The following is a 20,432-nucleotide window of genomic DNA, read 5'->3' as shown; positions in this document are numbered from 1 at the left end:
AGGCTCAGGGAAATTAGGTGATGAGCCCCAGGAGACAGGACTGGACTGTCTTAGAGCAGAAACTGGCTTCATGCCCCCAACCCCTGCAAGGCTTGCCCTCCCCTGCCCACACTGGGCTGGGCACAGCCATGGCTCCCATGGTGACCCTTTTCCCCAGGGCCTCTCACTGCCCGCCCAGGCTGCCGATGCTGGCCAGGGAAGATTTGTGAGTCCTTCACTGCCACCGCCTAATGACCATATGAAATATGTATGCCTGGGTGAGGAGGAGAGAGGGCGCTTTCACTTTTCGAATGCAGGAAGCAGAACCAGATGAAAAGCTGCTCCTTGCCTCTGCCAGGGTGAGGGCAGCAGCACTGACCTCAGGCCTTGCCGGGTGCAGGGCCAGCGCCAGGCTGCAGCAGAGGCCATCAGGGGACCTGAGCCTGGGAGGAGGCGGTAGATCTGCCCTGGAGGGAAGGCCCCTCCTCTCCTATACACAGTTTCAGCCTTGCATGTCTAGCCTCCTCTCTTACCCAGACTGGACCACAGGCAGCTCCCAAGACCTGGCTCTGCCCCTCTGCTTGGACGGCACCCCTCACTCTCCTGCCTGGCTCACACCCTTCTGCCCTCCCTGACTCCCAGGGCGAAGTTAGGGTTCCTCCCTGCACCTGCTCGGTATTCCCAGCCCTGATTGCACTGAGGCACCGAAGCTGAGGCTAACGCGTGTCTCCACACACCAGGACGCAGCTCTCAGACGGCAGTGTGTGGGGTCATGGGGTCCACATATGCCCAGGGCCTAGTACAGGGCCTGGACAGAAAGGCAGCTCAGGAAAGGTAAGTCTATCTCTGTCACCTATAACTACAACTGCATCCACGTTCTCATGACGCATACCAATGTATGAATTTAATTTTGACCAGATCTCCACAGGCAGGTACTGTTATTACCTCCCATCACTTTTGCAAGTGAGGACACAGAGGCGCAATGGTGTTAAGTGACTTGCTCAAGATCTCACAGCTGGTGGCTGGAGCTGGTCTTCATATTTCCAGAGCAGCCCCCCAGATGCTGGCAGACGAGCTCCAGAGAGGACCCACTGCGGCTGCTCCACCGCCCCCCTGCCATCCTGCCCTATCCAGGTGGGGACAGTGACTGAGTCTCTCCCAGCCCCGATCTGCTTGTCATGCACCTTTTAAACAACCTCCTCCCAAGCAAGACTTGTTTGTGGCTGACCGACTGAAAGTCCAACAAAGTGGCAGAAAGACAGTGACCCTTTGGGCCCATTTTAGGAAGGAGGGTTTGAAGAGTGCCAAGGGCCTATGTATAGAGAACACATTTCCTCTTCCTGCTGGAAACACCCCCTTCCCTGCAATGTTCTCGGAATGGGCATGTCTGTCTCCCTGCAGGGGAATTTCCAGGGTCTCATAGACCGATAGTGACAGGGATCGGGGGGAGGCCCAGCTGGCCATGCTGGGGTGACATTCATATTGTACCTAAGAAATGCCAAACAGAAGGCCAGTTGTGGTGTCTCACACCTGTAATCCCAGCAGTTTGGGAGGCTGAGGTGGGCGGGTCACTTGAGGCCAGGAGTTTAAGACCAGCCTGGTCAATATGGTGATAACCTGTCTCTACTAAAAATAAAAAAATTAGCTGGGCATGGTGGCAGGTGCCTGTAATCCCAGCCACTTGGAAGGCTGATGCAGTAGAATTGCTTGAACCTGGGAGGCAAAGGTTGTAGAGAGCTGAGATCATGCCACTGTACTCTAGCCTGGGTGACCGAGTGAGACGCTGTCTCAAAAAAAAGATGCCAAACCAGGGCTCCAGGTGAGCACCTCAGCTGTGCTCCAGGCTCCCCTCTGGTGCCTCTGTGTCTTCGTTGCCGTTTAATGGCTCCCCCAGGCTCTGGGATGGCACTCGGAGCTCCCTACTAGTACATTTTACTACTTGTTAAGGCTCTAATAAGAGGCCAAGGGACAAGAAGTCAAAGCCAGTGGCTAAAATTATGTCCTCCTCTGCTCAAAAACCTTCCATGGCTCCCTATTACCTGCTGAATTAATTTCAGATCCATACCCTAGTGTCAAGGCTGTCCACAGTCTAGCTGGGCTTAGTGTTCTTGTAGCTACCTCTTCCCTGGTGCACCCAGACTGTTCTCTCATTGCTGATTCCTCTATCCTTTCATTCTGTTACTGCTGTCCAAACTCTGATCCACCCCCGAGGCCCATCCCAAATACCCCTCTCCTAGACAGTCCCTAACCATTCACTGGTCTTGGCCCAGGAGCCCCTGGTCACCCCTCTCCTGGAACATGCGGCAGAATCTGCCATTCCTGAAAACTGTCTGTGTGTACCCCACTTTCCTCCCTGTGAAGGATAAGTTTGTATGTCTAACTCATTTTTGCATCTTATGTAGTACCTCATACAGGGCTCAACATCTCTGCCCAATTTAGTAGAATGTGGGATTTCCACTGCCAGCCACGGAGGGCCAGCATAACCTTCCTTCTGTGGGGCTGATACCGCCCCATCAGACACTGAGGTGGGCAGCAAGCAGCGACAGAGGGGTTGCTGGAATGCATGGGGCGAGGCAGGGTTTACAGAGCACCCCCAATGCCCTGGCCCCTGCCAAGACTCCCTACTACCCCCTTCCCCGCAGGAGGAGGCAGGCGCAGGATGTGCGGGTGCCTGAAGATGCCCAGCACACTGCCACAGACACCTTCATGAAGACAGTGACACTTTGTTCGGTCAAATATTTAGTACATATTTTTTGAGCTTTTCCAACGTGCCGGCTGCTGTGCCCAGCACTGAAGTCACATCCTAAACATGATAAGCTGGACTGCCACTTAAAATCAGAATGGGGAGACACATCACCGAGGGAAGAAATAACTATGGAACGTAATTCAAGGCAGTGGTAAGAACTACAAGGAAAACAAGGCTGAAAGTGGGCTTGAAGGTCACTGAGGCTGCTGGCCTAGAGGGATTCATCCTGGAGAAGCTGTCTTCGTACAGGTGTATTTTGTTCTATGGGACAGTCACCGGCTGGGTACCAAGGAGTCCAGGTAGCTCCTGGAGAGAGCAGGGTATCTGCAGGGATCAAGGCCTGGAGCAGGGCTCAGGAGGTCTCTGTCTCCCCCATCAGCCTCCCTCAGCAGAATCAGCTGCAGCCCAGGAAGACCAGCGGCCACTCAGTGCTCAGTGCCCGTCCTCGAGGTCAGCCCTTGCCCTGCGGCCAGCATGTGGGGGAGAGGGTGCAGCCGAGACTGGCTGCCGCCGAGCGCCTGATTTATAAGGCATTTCTTCCGATTCTCCCCAGTGCTGGCATTACCAGCAAAACTAATTCCATCATTTGGGCCTTTATAATTGCATCTGCAAGTGCTTATTTCTGTGATGGACAATGCCGGCAGAAGTGTAATTTTCTTCTGCTGACAAAAAGGAAAAAAATAAATACATTCGGGGGGAAAAAATCCAAGGTTAAGACAAGGTGATTGGAGGAGACTATGGTGGGGGAATGGTGACATCCTTGGACTGGCGAGGCTTGAGTCAGCAACGCCAATTTTTCTCCTGGCTGTAGCGACAGGAAGGGGCAAGGGGGTGCCCCTCTGACATTTCGTTTTGAGCACTTAACTGTGTGCCACCAAATTTGCCAAGCATTTCCTGCACTTTGTTTCATTCCATCTCCCCAACAGCCCTATGGGACCAGCACCATAGTATCCCCATTTTACAGATGAAGAAGGGGACAGATACTCAGAGAGGTCAACCAGCTTGTCCAGGGTGAAACAGTCACAGCGCTAAAACATGAACCCAATGGCTGGGCGCGGTGGCTCACGCCTGTAATCCCAGCACTTCAGGAGGCCAAGGCGGGCAGATCACGAGGTCAGGTCGAGACTATCCTGGCCAGCATGGTGAAACCCCATCTCTACTGCAAATACAAAAAATTAGCTGGACATGGTAGTGGGTGCCTATAGTCCCAGCTACTCGGGAGGCTGAGGCAGGAGAATTGCTTGAACCCAGGAGGTGGAGGTTGCAGTGAGCCAAGATCCTGCCACTGCACTCCAACTTGGTGACAGAGCGAGACTCTCTCTCAAAAACATCAACAAATGAAACATGAACCCAACTTGGTTAACTCCAAGGTGTGTGCTCTTAAGACCTCCCCTCCCCTGCTCCTCTCATTGGTGAGGTTGGGGGAGCTAAGTCTCCCTGCAGCTTGAGTGCTCAGTCATGGGATCCAGGGTGCTCCTACTGGGGTCATCCTCCTAGCCCTGTCGATGCTAGAGGCAGTGTCCCCTTCTTGCCATGGTGGCTTCTGCTCCCTAGGTTCTGCTTGGAGAGAGCGGGCTCCCAGCAACTCTAGCCATGCCCACCAACACAGGCAGCAGGGGTCTCTGGCTGTGGTTTCCCAGGATGTAGCCCCTAAGCCTACATCCTCAGACACTCCACCAAGAGCCTCCCACAGACTCTTAAGGAAGGACCCCACCCCTGCCCCAAGCTTGGTTTTGGTCTGTGTAGGTGGCTCAGGGCCTGAATTGGAGGGAGCTGTGTGGTCCAGCCTGAGGCCACCTTGGAAGAATGTGGCAGTCTGGCTGGCTGCAGGTGTCCCTCCTGACCCACCCGGGGCTCTTCCCACGGCACTCTCTCATACAGTTCCCCCTTCATCTTGTGCCTTCAGAACTCTCCGTCCAGCCCAGCTCCCAGCCCTCTGGTGCTCAGTGCAACATTCCATGCCAACTCTCCCGGGACCCACTATTCCAACAGCACTCAGGTCCTCCTGGGTCTTTGTCCCCTTCCTGAGAACCCCCTCTTACCCAGCCTGTCTTTGCACTTATCAGTCACCATCTCTCACCCTCTTCCATTAATTTGCTCTAGAACAGGGTCCCCCACCTTATGGGGTGCCTGCCTTGTGTGTCTTTGTGTCATCTCTCTTCCTGTGTTTCCCCTACTTCTTTAAACACACACACACATCACACATGACCCCTTTCTCTTCCTTCCTCTCTCTGCGTCTCAGGCAGCTGTCAGTAACTCTCTAAATCCTGCACCCTCTGTGCACTCTCCTAGAAACTTTCCTTTTCTCTCTGTCTTGCTCAGGTAGACCCCACTCAGAGATCTCCACACCTCCACCCCTTACACACACACACACACACACACACACACACACACATTCTCCCTCTCTTTCTCTGCCTCAAGCAACACCCCTACTTGTCCCCAGCCTGGTCTCAGACCCTGTGGTCTCCTCCACACCCCCTCCATAGACACCTGGGTGTTTGTCCCCACAGGCCACAAGCTGGCAGGCACACAATCAATCCCCACCCTGCACCCAAACTCCCGTCATGCATGCATGCTCGCAGGAATGCCCCACACAGGGCTTCTGCTCTGAAGCAAGGCGGGCCCAGCTGCCTCCACAGCAGCCCTGGGTCCCAGCGACAGAGGCAGGCGACCGGTCCAGGCGAGCAGTTCTGCTCCCTTGCACAAATCTGCAGAGAAGGGCACGCAGTACAATTTGTTCAGGAAACAATAGCAATGTTTGACATGTCATAAGGATTGATGGAGCAGAAATTTACATGGAAGAATGCATTTTTAAACAGCTCTGCGGAGCCCTGGTGCTTCGCTGGTAATGCTTTCCTCATTCATCATTCACTGAGCCCCTCTGAATAAGTCCTTAAACTGTGTGAGATTAACTGCACTCTTGTAAGCTCTGGAGAGCTGGAGTGGCTGACAGAAGGCAGGAGGGACTCTGGTGCGGGAACCCGGTAGTCCAGAGGCCGGGGTGACCTCCACATGTCTGCTGGGGCCTCCGAGGCCCCGTCTCCTCCCCTCCCATAGTACTGTGGATGAAGGTTCCAGTTTGTCTCTGGCACGTGAGATAGAAGCCAATGGGCAGAAAATCCCATCCAGTCTGCCCCACACTTCTAGGAAAATGCTTGGTGCCTCAGTTTTCCCCTCTCATCTCAGAAGGAAGTGATTTAATCTGAGAAGGAAGCCAGGGCCAGATGGACGGGAGCATAGCGGGTGTTAGATGGGCAAGGGTGAAGTGTGGTGGGAAGCTGCTCTCTGAGTGCATTTATGGACATTCCTGGGGGTGGCCAGCACCTGGGAGAAAGGAAATGATGGGTGCTCCAAGGAAAATGCCTCCCGTTGCACTTTGTGTGATGGATAAGAGGGCACATGTCCTGGGTTGGCCATGGTATCAGGGAGTGAGCAGTGGGGTGGAGGGGAGATGTTGTGGGGCTGTGATCATAGCCTCTTGTGCCTGCTCTGGGCCTTCTGAGCATGTGGGAGGCCTTGGAACAAGAGAGTGCTCCTGGAAAGCGGGGCTGGGCTCGAGGCTCAAAGCACCGGTTTGGTGGAGAGGCCAAGCAGGGCGTAGTGAGGACAGGATGGGGACATGACTGGTGCTGAGACCTGCAGAGAAAGGGAAGGGGACCTTCACTCTCTTGTTCCACTGTGGGCCTGGGCTGGACAGCCACCACTCCATCAGCAGTGCCGGTGGTAGACATTCCTAATGGATCAAGACACTGACTGCAGAGAAAGCCTCAGGTTTGTCTCCCGATCAGCCTTTCTAACAACCAGTTGCAGGAGGAACGTGTGTTAGCACATCTTTGCTGTCCTGCTGCATTCTCTGCTCCTTGAGGGTGAGAAATGTGCTTCTCCCTGGGGGGTGCAGTGCAAGATCAGCCACAAAAAGCCTCCAAAGGGATTTGCGGTCAGGTGCAAAGTCATGGAAATCTCACTGAGTCGGGGGTGTGACTTGGGTTCTGCCCCACATGCATGGCTGTGGGATGTTACGTAAGACCCTGGGGCTGGCCAGCATGCTGCATATGCCTCCCGCACAGTGCCTGCTCCTGGCTGTCCTTGTGCCAATGATCCATCCTCCAGCAGCCTCCTCACTTCGCCTGCACAATGCCCTCTGCTTCTGCTGCTCAGACAGTCCCTAGACTTCTACCAGGCCAAGCACTGCAGCCTCACACCCTTTGCCCCCACAGGTCCCTCTGCTAGGTCACTCTTCCCCAGATCTCCAGATTGCTGCTCCTTCTCTTCCCTGTGACCTCAGTGGACAGACTCCAATCTACGTTTGCAAGGTACTTGTATTTGTAGAAGCAAACTGACGACAACTCCAGGGCAGGAGCAGAGGCTCCGAGATGAGGTAGTTAAGGCGGGTCACACAGGGGTAGTGGGAGGCAGTGGGGGCGTGGACCAGGGTGGTCAGGGCAGCCCAGGGGGATGTGGCTGGACTCCAGGTATGTTTGGAATCTGAAGCCGACAGTTCTTGTCAGTGGATAGATGTGGTAGGAGAAGGTCATGGTGTTGGCAAGAGAGTCTGGGTGAATGCAGAGTGGGCTTTCCCCCTACCACTAAAATATAAGCTTTATGAGGGCAGGAACTGAGTCTGTTTTGTCTCCCATGAATTCCCAGCACCCATCCAGTGCCCAACGCACAGGAAGTCCTCAACAAATATCAGCTAAATAGACGAAAGTATAGATGAGGTATCGGATGACTTATGAGGAAGCTTTTCAGCAGACAAGCTAAGGGCCTCAAATCCTGAATAGATAGACTTCTAGGGAGGAAAGGACATCAGAAAGATGACGATGGAGGCTACAGGAGAGATAAAGGAAGATGGCGGGGGAGAGGGAGAAGGAGAGAAAGGAAGCGAACAAGGGAGGAGGAGAAGGAAGAGTGGGGAGGAGGCAGGGAGATCAGAGGAAGAACAGCAGGAGTAACCACAGTGACACCCACTCTGAGCCTTGGTTTTCTTACCTGTAAAATGGAGGTAATGAGAGCACCTACTTCATGGGATGATTGCGAGGATTAAAGACGGTCACGCACACAGGTGCGTTCGCTCTGTGCCGGACACACAGGAGCCACTTTCTACGTGGAGCTAGTATTATTATTTCCACTCCCAGTTCTAAGAGCTCTCTTTTTCCGGCCCTCCGCAAACGTGCTCGTGCTGAACTCCCCCCAGCCCAGCACCCCCACCTGCCTGGGCTGAGCCAGCATCAGGTCCATGGAGGTGAAGGGGAAGTGGTGCTACGCCCTGCAGGAAGCGGGGGCTCTAGGGGAAGACAGGCCCAGCCCTGGGTATGAAGGTGTCAGTCCTGCAGGGGTGGAGGCTGACAGGCGCTCTCAAGGTGTGCGGCCCTTGGCTTGTTTGTTATCACAGACGTGGTGCTGTTCTTGGGCTCCCCCACCTTCTTCTTTATTTCCCTTTATTTTATTTTAAAACCTGGAAATAAAAATTGATGGGGAGCAAATTGCTCTGGCCAACAGCTCCGTGCTTAAAGGAGTTGTAGTGGGGAAAGCAATTACGGTATGTCAAAGGCTGTCAGAGCGGCCGGTGGCTGCCTGTGCCAAGTGTCTGGCACCACCTGGCGGTCCCTGGGGCCTCTTGCCAGGGAGATGCCTGGAGGAGGGGTGTGGGGCCCCCCTCAGAAGCACAGGGATAATCAAGGTCATTCCCTTGCTGAGCGCCGTCTGTGGACCTGGCACTGTGCAAGGCACTTCACACAACCAGTCCCTAATCATTTTTTTTTTTTTTTTTTGAGATGGAACCTCACTTTGTCACCCAGGCTGGAGTGCAGTGGTGCGATCTTAGCTCACTGCAACTTCCACCTCCTGGGTTCAAGCATCTCTTGTGCCTTAGCCTCCGGAGTAGCTGGGATTACAGGTGCCCACCACCATGCTCGGCTAATTTCCTAATCCTTAAAACAACCAGAAACACAGAGGTCACATTCCTTTTAACAGATGAAGAAACTGGCTGACAATACCTGCACAAACAGTAGTAATAGCTCACCGACATAATCCTTACTGGGTTCCAGGCATTATTCTAAGAAATGTACACGTATTGACACGTTTAATCTTCACTCCCACTCCATGAGACAGGTACTAATACTATCTTCATTTTATAGACTAGGAAAGTGGGGCTCAGAGAGGTTATGCAACATACCTGAACCACACAGCAGTCCTGAGATTCTGCTATGTGCCAGGCATGAAGGCAGGTGATTTGCATCAGATGTTTCATCTACTTTTTTTTTTTTTTTTTTTTTTTCTGAGACGGAGTTTCACTCATGTTACCCAGGCTGGAGTGCAATGGCACGATCTCGGCTCACCGCAACCTCTGCCTCCTGGGTTCAGGCAATTCTCCTGCCTCAGCCTCCTGGGTAGCTGGGATTACAGGCACGTACCACCATGCCCAGCTAATTTTTTGTATTTTTAGTAGAGACGGGGTTTCACCATGTTGACCAGGATGGTCTCCATCTCTTGACCTCATGATCCACCCGCCTCGGCCTCCCAAAGTGCTGGGATTACAGGCTTGAGCCACCGCGCCCGGCCTCATCTACTTTTTAAAACAACCTTAGTGATTAGTGCTTTTATTCAACAGGCTATTGAGAATTTACCTTATGGGTCAGGCACTATTTCAGTGGGTGTATTATTCCATTTTCTCCCCATATTGACTCTGTATCATCATGTCCACTTTTAGGAGGAGGAACTGAGGCCCAGGAATTTTAGGAACCTGCCTGACATCACTAGGCTGAAGTAGCAAAGCCAGGATTTGAACTTGGCTCTGATTCCCAAGCGGAAGCTCTTGAGCTCACAGCTGGACTGCATGTCAGGATGCCAGCCCTGTCCCTGGCTGGCTCTGTGGCATGGATACATCATTCCCTCATGTTTCAGTTTCCCCAATTGTATTAGTTACTGTATTATTAGCTGGGCTCTTCCCAGCTATGCCCTGGGAGGCCTGTGGTTCTGATCCATCTGGGCCAGGCCAGGCAGCCTCCCAGCCCCAGAGGCTCCCTGTGAACCAGCCCAGTCACTTGTGGGTGAGGGAACCCTGATGTTTCTCAAGCATCAACCACACATGCAGGAAGCCGGGAAGTGTCAGAGGCAGCCTTGGCCATCAGGGAGCTCCCTGCCTCACTGGGAAGACACAGACCCCACTTGGGGCAGGAAGAAAGACCGAGCAAGGCTGGGTTGAAAGTCCAAGGACAGTGTAGACAGGGAGTGACAAGGGAGGAAAGCGCTGAGAGGAGCCCAGTGACCAAGAGTCAGTCAGGGCTTCCTGGAGGAGGCAGAGCAGGAGCTGCAGCAGGAAGGAGAGACGGGCCCTGAGATGCAGGACAAATGCATTCCCATTGGGCAACTGAGGGAGAAGCCCCAGGAGGCTGAAGTCCAGGGTGGGTGGCTCAGAGACGGGTCAGGACACGGAGAGAAAATACGAAAGCCAGCGCTGGAAGAGCTGTCAGGTTCGAATGGCCAGCCCCTCACGTCTTTAGTACACTGTCCTATCAACATGTCCCTGTCAGTACTTGAGATTTCTTCAAGGGTGTGTAATGGGTTGAATGGTGACCTCCCAAAAGATATATCCATGTCCTAACCCCCGAGACCGCGAATGTAACCTTATTTGGAAAAGGGGGCTTTGAAAAAATAATTATGTGGAAGATTTTGAGAGAAGACCATCCTGGGTTATCGGGCAGGCCATAAATCCAATGACAAGTGTCCTCATAATGACATCCAGAGGAGAGGCACAGAGAGGAAGCACGCAGAGACTGGAGTTCTGCAGCCACAGGCCAAGGAATGCCTGGAGCCTCCAGAAGCTGGGAAAGGCCAGGCAGGGTCACTCATCAGCCTGAGGAGGGAGAACAGCCCTGCCAGCCCCTCCATTTCAGGTTTCTGACTTCATAGCCACAGGAGAATACATTTCTGTGGTTTGAAGCCACCCAGCTTCCCAGGAAATGGATACACGTAGTACCTGGGGAAGGGTCAGGGGAGCAAGATGCTCACAATCAGAAGGGACTTGTGCCCTCTCTGGGGCCAGTTATCAAGCTGGGATGATGTGGTGGGAGAGAAAAAGGAGAGGGGCCTGAGAGCTGTGGGGACAGACACCATGTCTGAGGCCCAGTTAAGCAGGACCTTATGAGCCAAGGAGCTGAGAGAAGGGGAACAAGATAGTCCAATCAACCCCCTGGGGGTGCAGCAAAAGCTGGGCTGGTAATGACACCGTTCACCATGACAGCATCTCCCCAGTGTCCCCACCACAAGTCATAAGGCTGACACCCTCCCTCCTCTCCCCTGCTCTGTGGGATACACAGGTGTCAGGCAGCCCCCAGTCTAGTGGGAAGGTAGAGAGAGGTACCTGGGTGGGGGCTGGTCACTGCCTATGCTCCAGGGACATGTCCTCACTCCAAGGTGACTTGGTGTCTGGCAGGACACCCCCATGCCTGTCGCTGGTGGGCGCTGATTGGGCTGGCACATGCGGCTCGCTAATGAACCATATTGATTCCACATTCTCGTGTTTGTCTCCCTAAATGGCAAGCCACACATCTGATAGATTAAATACCCACACGATTGCCCGCCTGACATCTCCGTCACTCTGCCCGCAGGTCCCTAATGAATTTTACAGCCCCACACTGCCAGAAGAAATTAAGGTCAAAATCCCACGCAGGAAATATAAATCACCCATGATCTCTGAGACCAGCAGAGGGCTTCGGGACCAGCCCCTCACTCACCTGGGCCCACGAAGTCCAGGGCTGCACCGTGATGATGCAGTGATGTACAGCTGGGTTCTGCGTGGGCACACAGGGTGGGAGGGAGCGCGCAGGGTGGGAGGGGCGCGCTGGGAGCACCCATGCCCAAGAAGCAGCCCTCACTTCCAGTCCCCTGATATTTAGGTTCCTCACTCCTCTGCCTACCCCACCCCAGTTGTCAGAATATCCTAACACAGACTGGCGAAACCCACTGAGAGAAGAGCAGTCTATCTCATTTATTTGCTTTCCAAGGAATCCAAAACACTCTGGCCTCACTGTTTTAAAATGTCCCCAGAAGGTGGAGCAGGCACAGTAACATTCTCCCCATTTTGCAGATGGAGAAATGGAGGCTTTCAGAGAAAAGTGGCTGGCCCAGGGTCATTCAGTGAGTCAAACACCTGAAACTTCTAACCTTGCAGGTGGTGATACAGCGGAAACCCAAAGGCTCTTTTGTCCTGGCTTTGTTTCCCTTTTAGGTGGGTGGGTAGTTTCTCTTGCAGGAGGCTGGGCCGGCAGAGGGGGTGCCGGGCCTGGGTTCAGCTTGGATGTCAGCTAATCAAGTTGTTTCTGTCTGGTCATATCTCAGCCCCACGGTTTCTTAAGGCTCTCAGGGAGCCATTCAGTCTCCTTGAGGGGACTGTGTTGCCCCATGGCCAAGGGAAAGAATTTTGGCGTCCTGGAGACAAGGGGGTTTGTGCTTCTATTCTGCCCCTTCCATGGGGGTGCAGTCTGACACAGAGCTACTTTCTCTGAAACTCAGTGCTCTCATCTATAAAACGGGGAGGCTGATTTGGACCTCACCAGGTTGTCATGAGGCTTGGCTAACACACATGGAAGGAGCACAGCTTGGCGCCAGGCCCTCAATGTTAGTGCCATCATTTGTTTAGCATCTGCTCTGTGTCAGGCACTGGGCTAAGCATGTTACATGTATTATTTCACTAAAGCCCACGTCATTCTATAACAAACTATTGTCACCCCCACTTCCAAAAGAGGAAATGGAGGCACGCAGAGGGGATCTGGCAGAGACTAAACAGCCATGCCTTCCTGAACTTTCACAAATTAACAGAAACTGTGATTATTTTTTTTTTAGGTGGACACAATGCTACCTGGCTAAAATGCTAAATTTCCCAGCCTCCTTTGCAGCTAAGTATAGCCACGTGAGATGAAGTTTGCAAAGCACTTCCAGGAAGTATCCTTAAAAGGGAGGGGAGGTTTCCTTTTTCACTTCCTCCATCCTGCAGCTTGAGAGACAGATGTGATGGCTGGAGTTCTGGCAACCATCTGGGACCATGAAGATGAGGGACATACTCTAGGGATGGCGGAGAAGAGAGCTGGAAGGAGCCGCTCACGAGTGCTCACCCGTATACTGCTTTTACATGGGAGAAAAATACACCTTGATCTTATTTAAACAACTGTTTTGGGGGTCTCTGTTGCTGGTGGCTGTACTGGCTCATTGTTGATACAAGTAACCTATTTAAAATCATAGCTCAGCAATGGCTGAGTCAGGGTAAACCTGGGTGGTCTAAGTCTGGAGGACGGGGTCTTTATGCCTTGGCTCCCTGTAGTGAACAGTGGAGAAACACAAGTTGGCATCATCTTCCTCCTCCTCACCAGATGGGGAAGCAGAGAAGGCTCATTCTGGATAGGTTCAAACTTAGTTTGTTGGACATCTATCCATTACTTGGTCGTGAAATCAATCTAGGGTTCATGGTTAGCACTTAGAAAGTGAAATCTAGCAGAATTAAATCAGAAAACACTAGAGTGTATTATTACATGTAATCAGGAAGTACTGCTTTGCTGCAGATAAGTGTCCATGTGAGTATGTGTCCTGGGTCATGAAGTTAAATGTAGTTTTTATGATAGGGATACGGAACTTTGAGCCACTCCAGAAACAAGCTGGCAGCAATCACAGCTACTATCCCTGCTACAGAGATTAGAGAGCAAGATTAAGCCACCCCAAACTCACAGGCCCAGCTCAACCTCTCCCCAAACCTCTGTGGGCCCCCCACCCACCTGCTGCACCAGGCTTCCTCCCAAATGCTTGCTGGACAAACTTTCAGGCCTAGTTCCCAGTGGCTGCTCCTGCCATCCTCTCCACTTTCTCCCCTGTCACCTGAGTTCCAGGGCTTATCACCTTCCCAGTGCGTGGCACCGGTGGACTCTGTAAGGGGATTTGGTTTGCAGCATTTATGAACTCATTCTGGCCCTGGCATGCACAGCTGCCCATTGTCCCCTGGCCCAGGGGGTCCATTTTCTTTGCTCTGGTGTTCTCTGAGTGATTGTCTGGGCAGGAACAATCAGCAGTAAGCCTACTGAAGGGTGACTTCTGATAGGCGCAGAGCACAGGGCGTCACAGGCTCTCAGTGCTGGAGGTGACTGTCTGCAGGCATAGTCACATGTTGTTGGCACAGGGGGTCTTAGAGAGAGTCCAGCACAATCCCTTCATTGCCCAGATGAAGACGCTGAGGCCCCTGGAGCCAAGGACCTGCTCAAGGTCACCCAGGGAGTGAGCGGCTCCCACCTCGCAAAGCCACTTTCCCTGGACTCTGGAGTCAGCTGACTCCAAAAGGCTGGAGGCCAGCTTGGGAGGTGAGCCCTGAGGGTGACTGGCAGAATGGAGGGGAAGCCAGGGGCTTTGGAACTAGACCATCTGGGGTCTGAAATCCCGGTTTGGCTGCTCACCAGCTGGCTGGCCTGGGACACGCCGCTCACTCTCCAGGTCTCAGCTTCTTCTAGACGAGGAACGCCCTATAAAATGCCCGGCATTCACTAAGCTGACAACACTGCTTCACCAGGCCGGTGATGAGCGCAGCATCCTCTTGTTTTGGCAAAGGGGCAAAGGTTAGCAGCAGACAGAGATGCTCGGTCAAGGATGGTGGATGCTGGAGGTGCTGTTGACAGAGGCTGCGGAGTGCTTCAAAGGCGGGACAGGCAGTGAGGCCTTAAATCAATTTGCCAAAAATCAATTTGTTGTATGACCAATCAACTGAAAACCATCAGACCTCACACAAAGACACAAGGTCCAGGACAATCCACTTCCGAGGCAGAGGCGGGGGCGCCCCAGCCGCAGTGGAGAAAAGGCGGCAGCTGGCTGTATTCTCACTCTCTCTTTTTCTCTCTTCCCTCTCTCTCCGTCTCTCTCTCTCCCTCTGTCTCTCACTCTCTCTCTACCCCCATCCTACCTCTCACTCCACGCCATTTAGGTTTCACAGACAGATATTTAGATGAAAGAGATAAACACAGGCGGGGGGGCACTGAGGCCTGACAGACAGAGGAACTCCAGACCCGTCAATCACCGCAGCCAGCTCAGCCTCCTCCCGCTCCCACCCCGGCCCCTCAGAGGGAGAGGAACAGAAGAGCCCAATAAAAGGGTCCAAAGCGCATCCTTAGACGACCCCCAAATGGGGGGTGGGTGTGTCCACAAAGGCCTTCCAGGCCAGAGTAGGGGTAGAGCTGGGATGACCTACTATTTTGTGTGTGTGTACCCCTCTCTCTTTAGCCTCCCTCTTCCCCTCCCCAGGCTGCAGATAAAGAATTCAATTTTCTTTTAAACGGTGGGGAAATTGGAAGAGATTTTGTTCTGTTTAAGCACAGCTGGAGTCTCAGGTCTCAAGGGTTTGAGAACAATGAGATCAATTAAGATGCCAATGGTGGGGGTGTCAGGAGCGGGTGGGGAGGGAGAATACGAGGTGGGGGGCTGGGGAATGCACTGGAAGGGCTGAGCAGACCCTTCCATGCTCTGGAAGTCCAGCTTCTGGTGATTCTTGGGCAGAGGCACAAGGGCTGTCTTCCCTCTTGGTCTTGCTCAAGCCTGCGGACGGGGCCTACCCCTTGCACCCTGTCATCATCTCCCAGGCTTACTAATAATTCATGTTGGCAATTTTTGTCATCAGTTTCATACAATGTTAGAATCAAGTCAAACTGATGCTTTCAGAAGCAGGGAAATTCAACTGTTCTAGAAAACCGTGGAGAACCCTGGGGGTCTGGCACACAGCAGGCATTGGTATACTTTGGAGCACTCAGTAGGCCTGGCTTATGAACTTGCCATACATTATTTCACAGCATTGCTGAGATAGGAATTATTCTTCCCATTTTACAGAGGAGGAAATGGAAGGCCAGAGCCATTCAGTCACCAGCTCAAGGCCAACCTGCTGGTAGGAAGCCGAGGCAGGGCCTCAACCCACCTCGGGCCTATTTGCAGCCCTTCCCACTTGACATTCGGGACGGCACAGGGCCCACCTGGTCAGTCTGGTGGCAATGGAGGCGGATGCACCCTGCTGGTCTGGGAAGGAAAATAGTGAAGCAGCTCCAGCAAGGGCGGGGAGAGAAGGGTAGGGCAGCGGGAGGGATCTGGAATCTTCTACTGTCCCCAGCTGCATGGTGGGAGCCTCATCCCTCCCTGGCTTCTTGCAGTAGCTTGGGGCTGGTCTCCAGCTTCCACCCTGGTCCCCTCCATCCCCTACCCCCAGCCTTTTCTGCACCAAGGAGCAGCAAGGAGATCCATCCTCAGGTCTCCCCTAGGCTACCCACGATGGGCTCCCCGGCCTCATCGCCTCCCAGCCTCTGTGCCCCTCCTACTCTCTGCGAATCCACCGCAGCCAGGTTTTTGCTCTGAGCCTTTCACCTGCCTCCCTCATCTGGGCTACTCGTCCTGGATTTTCAGTTTGGATCCCCACAGGCTTCCTTCCAGGTTATTTCGTGTCACTTTCCAGGAGAGGCCTGCCCTCCTGCACCACTTGATATAACAATGCAGTCGCAGCCCCAGCCCTGGCACCCCTGCCCCTGCCCAGCTGTATTTCCCCACAGCACTCATCCCCATGCCACTGGCCCTGACTTTCCTTGTTCATCATCTGCCTCCTGCCCCTGGAATGGACAGGAACACTGTCTGGCTGACCACTGTCCTCTCAGGCCCTCAAAAGTCACTGGATTTGCATTTGGAGGGCACCCTTTGTCCCAGAGAGTGCAGAGCTCTGCTCTGGGAGGGGAAGGAGGAGAGCAGACAATCCAGGGAGACACAGGGGCTCCCAGAGGACCAGGAAGGCCTAGGGTACCCAGATTGCCCAGCAGTAGCCAGGGAAGCAGGGTCAGGTCCCACTCACCTGTCTACGGGGCCAGACCAAAAGGCTGGGCAGATTTCAGCCTTGATCTTGGACTCACATGCCCTGATTAGGACTAGAAGGCCCAGGGGATCCTGGAAGCTGGTGGCCATTATACCTTTCTACCCTTGGCCTTGGTCCCTGGGCTGGGGTCTGCATCCCCAGGGATGCCTGTCCTATGAAGGGCATTCAGAAGGCCTCCAGCCCATCTTCTTGGACTGAGCAGGAGACTGAGGCCCGGAGAGGGGATGAGAACGGGATAGGGTCACACAGCAAGTCAGTGGCCTGGAAGCCAGGCCTTGGGGTTCTCTGGCCGTCAGTCTTCTCCATGTGCTCGCCACCTGAGGGGGTGTTGGGGGAGCCCGGCACAGAGATGGAGTTATGAGGCTTCAGGCTTGGACAAACATCTTGGTGGCCGATGGGCTGGGTGGCCTTGTGTATGTAACTTACCCTCTCTGTGCCTCATGTGTCCCCATGAGGCCTCTGCTGACCTTCTCCTGTCTACATCCCTTCCTCCAGCAGCTGCCCTAGATGCCCCAGACCACCCCAGACACCAAAGTAGGAGTCCAGCCTACTTTGTGTTGCACTCACCAGGGGTGGGGACCCTGAGTTAGAGAGAACCTATCTGGGGAAGGTTTTCCAGGGCGTGGGGAAGAAAGAGCCTGCCAGCAAGCCCTCATACAGGGTGGGAACAGCTGAGGGACAGCAAGTCACACAGCATGCTGGGGCCCCAGAGAGGAGGCAGAGGAACTCCACAGAGGGGACACATGCCAGTTACCAGGAAGAGAGGGCTTTTTAAGAGGGTGCTGCCAAGGGGGCTGGCCCTTAGGGTCAGCAGATTTTGATGGTCTCGAATAGAAAGGAGGGAGAGGCAAGTGAGTAGTAAGCAGACGCTGTGGCAAGAAAATGCTGAGCATTGCAGGGGCGATACGGATCTGGGCAGGCAGGAGAGAAGGGTGTGAGGGGTGTGGGCAAGGGCTGGAGAGCATCTCAGGGTCAGGCTGTAGAGGCCTTGAATGCCAAGCCAGGTCTAGAGGGTTTGAACTCCACTGGCCAGGAGTGCCTGGGGCAGCAGAGATCACTGTGTTTCCCCTTCCCGGTCACTGGGAGCTTGTCCCAGGCTGGGGATGGGATTTGCAGGGTTCCCTTCTCCTCTCCTGCTTCCTTTTGTGCCTCCAGGAGAGGCGAGGGAAACTGTGGATTCATGGCACTGTGCTCATACATGACTGCTCGGAAGTGGTGTGGAACTGGAGTAATGACCTCTGAGTGATTCTAAGCCATTTACATTTGTGTAAATTCTGGGACATTGTTCCCACTGACAGCTGGGGGGATTTACGTTCTCTCCCCTTGAATCTGGATTTGCATTGGTGACTTAAAACCAATAGAATTCATCAGAAATGATGCAATGTGTCTTGGAGGCTGGGTTGAAAATGCCACACAGCTTCTGTCTGGCTCTCTTGGGACCCTCCTTCCCCAGAGGCCCTCCCAGGGGTGCGCCTGCTCAGAGCTCCCATGCTGGGAGATGCCCGGACACACAGGGAGGCCACGTGTAGGTGCCCAGGCAACAGTCCAGCTGCACTCACCCTTCAGCCAAATGATCCAAGGCCCCCGGTATGGCAGGGAGAGAACACCATCAGAATGGATCCTTTGGGCCGTCTGTTTCCAGGCTCCAGCGGGTCGAGTCACCCCAGTATACAAGGAACAGAGAAGGCCTCCCTACCGCACCCTTTCTCTATTGCTGACCCACAAAATCCATTGGCCTTTTTGGAATTAAAAATAGCTATTGCTTTACACCACTAAGTTTGGGTGGTTTCTTACACAGCAACAGGAACTGAGACAAGCTCTGTAGGAACAGAAGGCCCCAGCACTTTGGCCTTTGCTGACTGTTGACTGAATGTAGGAATGGATGAAAACCATGGAGAGCCACTGACTTTGTTTGGGCAGAGAATGATAAACTCGTGTGTCAGGGCAAGCCATGTAAGCTGCAGGGCCCACAGCGACATGAGCACACAGGACCCTCTGCACAGAAATTATCAGAATTTCAAGATGGTGACAGCAGAGCATTAAACCAAGTTTGGGGCCCTTCTGAGTCCATGTCCCCAGACCACTGCACAGGTCACACACACACCTGGTAGCATCTACTGTCTGCCTCCCCCTGAAGAATACTGGCTCTCACCCGCAAGCTTGTTTAAACGTTCTCTGTGTTCCACTCCTTGAGGCTAGAGTCTTTGTGTTAGCTTCTCAGGGTTGGGCACAGACAAGAACTCAACCAATGCACCAACTGAGGACCCAGAGTCCAGAGAGGGGGCAGGAGGGGAAGGAGAGATGGGGACAAAATCCAGTGGCTTGTCCAGGGCCCACCGTGGCAGAGCTGGGCTTGTCCACAGGCTGAAAGGGTGGTGGGCAGCCAGGTCAGACCCTGAAGGCCAATGATGAGAATACCCACTCCTGCCATCTGTAAGTCTTGCCTAGTTACACCACATCACTGCACTGGGTCTCCCGACAACCCAGCACTGCAGGCTGGGCGGGCACTCCTTTCACAGGCAAAGGCAGAAAACCTAGGAACCTAGAGACCTAAGCTTAAATACCAATGCTCTCTGAAGCTCCCCTGACTCCCAGATAAGATAGAACAAACCTTCAAGCTGGATACGAGTAACAATAATAGTTCTAGCAATCACACCTGCCATTTACCCAGTGCCTTCTAATGCACGAAGTGCTTTAAATGCTCCATTTCTCTTCATTGTGGGATAAGTATTATTGCTATTCTCTCCATAGAACGCTCTAGAGACTGAGGGTCAGTCAGTACACAGCTAAGCACCTGCCCAGGGCTACAGAGACAGCAGGCAGCAGAGCCAGAATTTGAAGCTGGATCTCTGGTTCCAAAGCTTGCTCCTAGCAAGGTTCCCTCCTGCAGTAGTAGATAACAGCTGAGAGGCTTCCACAGACGTTGCAGAGCAATGTGTCCTGCTGGGGGCCGAGGGACCAGGGAGGAACTGGGGTTTGTCCCAGGGAGCACCAAGACTAAGACAGAGGCAGTGAACTGGCCTTCCCGGATCATCTGATTGGGCCATTAGGTTTCTAGCACCTTGAGTAGGGCCCATGTTAGAGTCCTCAGATTCCGCAGCATGGAGGGGCCAGGGTGATCTCTGAGCCTGCAGGCTAGGGGTGTCCCAGCAGCCACAGAGCAGGGGCAGAGGCCCTGCAGCCTTACAGCTAGTGGTGGAAGAGGCCTGCTGCATTTGAAGTCAGGATTGAAGCTTGCCTTCACCAGGGCCATCCCAGGGCAATGACCTCACACCCACCTTTTCCCTGTGGCATCCATGCTGTGGGTGGGAGGGGAAGGAGAGTTGGGGACAAACAGCAATGGGCCTGACATTGATGCAGCAGGGCCGTTTGCTGATGTGGCAGGGGAGGAAAGCTGGGCTGGACCAGGAGGAAAAGCCAGTTAGCTCTAGGAGGGGGAAGTGAAGTCCTTGGGAATCTTCTGGAGACTTCCAGATGGGAGCTGAGAGAGGAGGGGTAAGACAGGAGAGGGGCTCTAGAGGCTGGTGGGCGGCACATCCATGTGGCTGGGCGTGAAACTCAACAGCAAGGATGGCTCCCCTTTCTCCTTGGACAGAGCAAACTGTTACGAAAGCCTCACCAAGACAGAAGACCCTGAACCAGCCCCTGGCCCAGTCATCTCACTGGGGCCTAGAGACTCAGTGACTGGCCAGCATCACATGGCTGCCTGAGGCAGAGCCACAGCTCCAAGGGTGGTGTCCCTGCCCAGGGCCAGTGTTCCCTGGAGGCTCAGCCAGGAGGCCAGGCATGACTTTCTGACATTTCCTGCATGTATTTCCAGCCAGCCTCTGTGCT

General features: G+C 53.7%; 1 protein-coding gene across 7 annotated transcripts in view; it reads right to left on the bottom strand.

The window, feature by feature from the left end:
* The window catches only part of CDH23 (cadherin related 23), a 418,948-nt gene that overhangs the window by 144,885 nt on the left and 253,631 nt on the right, over positions 1-20,432 (bottom strand). The window contains exon 1 of one of the 7 annotated variants that reach the window (XM_032256268.1): positions 18,158-18,305. The exons of the other annotated variants lie outside the window; for them this stretch is intronic. The gene's annotated coding sequence lies outside the window, so the exon portion shown is untranslated. Of the gene's footprint in view, positions 1-18,157; positions 18,306-20,432 lie in introns of those variants that run through there. 7 annotated transcript variants of the gene reach the window in all.

The sequence above is a fragment of the Sapajus apella genome, unplaced genomic scaffold (assembly GCF_009761245.1).
Source record: "Sapajus apella isolate SASKATOON/1434 unplaced genomic scaffold, GSC_monkey_1.0 scaffold94, whole genome shotgun sequence".
In the NCBI taxonomy this organism is placed as follows: domain Eukaryota; kingdom Metazoa; phylum Chordata; class Mammalia; order Primates; family Cebidae; genus Sapajus; species Sapajus apella.
Note: the sequence above shows the minus strand (reverse complement) of the source record. Positions and strands in the feature narration are given on the sequence as shown.